Consider the following 4,029-nt stretch of genomic DNA (forward strand, 5'->3'; position numbering starts at 1 on the left):
TAGCAAACAATTGGAAAAGCTTCAAGACCAGTCCATATCATAAGCTGATTTACCTGAGGGCTTTTATTGTTACAGGAAGGAAGCTTTGAGCTCTGCTTCCTGGGGCAAAGAAAGCAGATAGGAGATGCCTGTCCTCTGCCAATCCCCTAGAGATGGGTCATTCAAGCCCAGTGGAAAGGACCTGAAGAAGAGGCAGAAAGAGCTATTATTCTGAAGCACCGTGTGGCTTGTGGAGGCCCAAGTAGAGTGGCTTTGGGTTTGTGTTAACAGTGGGTCAGAGCTCAGAAAGATGATCCTCTCCATTTCCCTCCAGGCACAGCAGGGTGGTGGGGCCAGAGGAAACCTGGGATCATGAGATCATTTGATGGGGTCTCCAGCGTGGGGACCCAGAGGCAGCAGGCACACACCCCTCATATGAATGAGGCCACAGAACACAACGAGGGGGCTGGAGAGGAGACTTTAGAGAACTCTGGGAGCTGCTGTAAAATACCCGCAGTGATAGCAGAAGTACCTGGCAGACATTTTGTACTGGGACAGAGAAAGATTTGGTTCTTTTTTTTTTCCTTTTTTTTTTAAATTGAATTTATTTTTGAGAGAGAGAGAACACGTATGCACACACATACAAGAACATAAGAGAAGGGGGTGGGGGGAATAATATCAAACAGGCTCCATGCTGTCAATGTGGAATCCCACATGGGGCTCAAACTCACAAACCATGAGATCATGACCTGAGCCAAAATCAAGAGTCAGACACTTAACCAACTGAGCTACTCGGGCGTCCCGGGAGTTTGGTTCTTTTGCATGGAGGTAGGAGTGAAATTTACAATTTAAAAATTCTAAATCAAAGGTTGGGAAAACTGGCCTAAACTGATATGCATATACGGTAGAAAGGCTCACCCAGTCAAGTGCTGCTCAACAGCTCCTGGGAGACTATAGGCAGGTCCATGTGGTCTTCAAGGGTTCCAAAAAGTTAGTTCTGGTCTCAGTGGTGATGCCATCTCTGGGCATGGACAGTGAACTACAGGCCAGGGAACCCAAATGTTTCCAAAGACCATTTGTTCAAAATTTGACTTTAAATGTGTCTAAATCATCTTCAGAGTTTTAAACTTTATTATAAACTTGTTTTAATTTTGCAGCTTTACCCTTAACTATTCTATGCATAGGTGCAAAAGCAAGTTACTTTTCCAGGATTTTTATGGCTCTGAATTAGGGACGCCAGATTGAACTGATAAATACAAGACATCTAGTTAAATTTGAATTTCAGATAAACAACAAATAATTTTCATTATAATAAATTAGCATGCAATATTTGGGACATATTTATACTAAAATTATTATTTATGTAAAATTCAAACTTAATTGTGCATCCTGTATTTTATCTGGCATCCCTACTCTGAATAGATCTCTCCCTAGAGAGCAGGACAACAAATCATCTGGAATAAAGGAAAAGTTCTGTGGTCCGTTTTTATCCTGGGTAAAATACAGTGGCTGATTGATTTGTCTTTCTTATGTTATTGTCTCCATTTACTTCCCCAAAGGGTTATAATGGCATAAAACAAAAGGCACAAACAATCAGACTATTAAAATGGAAACTGAAAATCAAAAGAAATAGTAAAAGATGGGGATGTTTGAATTCCAAAAGCCTAGACTGATCTGGTTGTGGTTGATCTTTACATATGCTTCTGAACTCTGGCAGGCCAAAACCAAGAGAAAACATTGCCTCATACAAGGACACAGACAATTCAAGGGTTTTTTCCTGCTCCTAACTCCTAGAGGACTCTACTGTGTGGGTCATTATATGTAGAACAGCATGCTAGCCAGCGTGGTCTGAAGTGATAGTGAGGTAGGGAGCTCCAGTACCTGTAACACCTTATCCCTTGCTTCAGCTCTCACCTCATTTACTCATCTGTGGCAAAGCATCCCCACTGAGCAGTTACAAACATAAGATGATGTTACTAGAGCTAGGACTAAGGATGGCAACAATAATAATGTGTTCTTCTAGGGTTTCATAGAAGACACACAACCATTCTTCCAGTGACTGTTTTAACACTAACCCTTGATGTTAAAAGACTGGGATACAACTTTCCAATGTAATTCAGCAAAGGCCTTACTTGCAAGGCAGGTGTAAAACCAAATGTATCCTGGCTGACCACTTGCCTCTTGAACTTCATAAATGGGTTGAAGCCCAGGGCAGTCTGTGGGTTTACTATTTACCATTGCTCATAATGTCCCCAGCCTGGAACCTGAGAAATTGTCCGGACTGAAAAGTAAATGAGAGTGCCCATCTAAACCCAAAGCAGGGCTGCATGCAGTCCTTCTCTCAAGGAATTGGCAGTGCTTGGCCACAGCGCCAAGAGAAGGAAAGATTCATGTCTGTGGCTACCCCTGGATTTGCAGACAGGCCATGGAATGCAAACGCTTAGTTACTGAGGAATGGTTGCCAGGAGCCAATGGAATATCAGTATGGCTACCACTGGGTTCCTGCTGCATCGGCCACATTTGTGTTTTGCCTGCTTCTCTTTCCAGGGAGAGGGCCAGCAGGCTCCCGTCCTGTTCACAAAATCCGTAGAGATAACATGCTTCATCCTGGAAATAATGTAATAATAATATCAGCAACAATCATGAGATGCTGTGCTGTTTTATATGCCTGACCTCATTAAATCCCACTAAGAAGGTTCTAGTATTACTCTCATTTTACTATAAGAAAACAGGTTTGAAAACGATCCTTTCTACCAGGTGACTAGGGACTCAGGAAAGAAGACCGTGTTGAATTTTCTGTTCTTAATTGCAAGGCTGGTTAACTGGGAGAGGTGCAAAACCCAAGGGCCATTCATTCACAAATTTAAGTCACGATTAAGTTCGTAGCACGAGACTAGCATCAGGATAACCTCACAAAGAATGCACAGATGGCTCCTGTCCCCTCACATCCAATCTAGTCCAGTTTACAAGTTAACCGAGGTAGAATCCACCATTGGGAGGGTGCCTACAAAACCTGGAGTCCCCCTCCCATCCCTTCTGAGCCACAGCCTTTCGCAGATGCTGAATATGAATATCAAAGGCACCAGCTAAGGGGATCTTATTTTGCACCTGACTGATTCCCTCAAGGAGGGTTTAGAGGCCAAGTGTAACTCTCAGGCCTCAGACAGTTTGGTCCAGCTGGCAGGGTGTTTCTCTGGCACCTTTGCATGAGGCCCCTAGATATATGCAGGCCTTTCAGACTTGGGGGGCTTCAGAGTGACTTCATCCCATTGGAGATATTGGCCCACCTTAATTTTTGTCAAAAATAGTTACCAGCACCCTTTGGGCAGAGAACAGAGGAGGAGTGAGGCGGGTGCTGTAACTCATTCTAAAAATAGACTGCACTGGTCAGTGAGGATGAGAATGGTTGACCACAGGGGTGGGAGGTATGTGGCGCTTTTCTTCTTTGGAAGGGTGTTCCTTAGTAGGGCCTCAGATCCAGGGACAGCCACCAAGAGCCACAGCTCTGAAGGACCAACAAGCCAGCCCTCCGTGGGACCACAGACCCCATTGCCAGGATATAGAGCAGCTTGAGGCTTTCTCGTGGGCGCCTCCCCGGTCCCCTGTTTTCTAAGCCAGTAGCCTGCACCGTGAAGAGTTCTTCCTTTGCTTTGTGTGCTTCTTGCATTTTTAAACAGCAGTTTCTCAGAACAGATGCTCCCTTCCCTCCTTTTGGTGGCCTTTCTGCACAAACAGCAGATTGTCTGCTTCTGTCATCTTAATCGAGGGAAGGAGAGAAACATGTTAATCATGTTATTTTTCTCTTCCTTCTGCCTGCAATTAGTTTTATGAGCCAAGGGCCCCCTCTCTTCTCCTCAGCCTCTGCCTGTGCTAACGCCCCACACAGGTGATTTTCCTGTGCTCGGCTCACCAAACCCGCTTCCCTTTGACTGGAGGGGTTCTATAAAACAGAAACCTTGGTTTCTTTTTTGATTCTGCTTCCTTTGACCTCCTTAGAAGTCAGGTTGCCTCGCAGTCCCTGGTTATGTCTTGATTTCTGCTCCCCTGTAT

This window comes from Suricata suricatta, chromosome 6 (genome assembly GCF_006229205.1).
Source record: "Suricata suricatta isolate VVHF042 chromosome 6, meerkat_22Aug2017_6uvM2_HiC, whole genome shotgun sequence".
NCBI lineage: Eukaryota > Metazoa > Chordata > Mammalia > Carnivora > Herpestidae > Suricata > Suricata suricatta.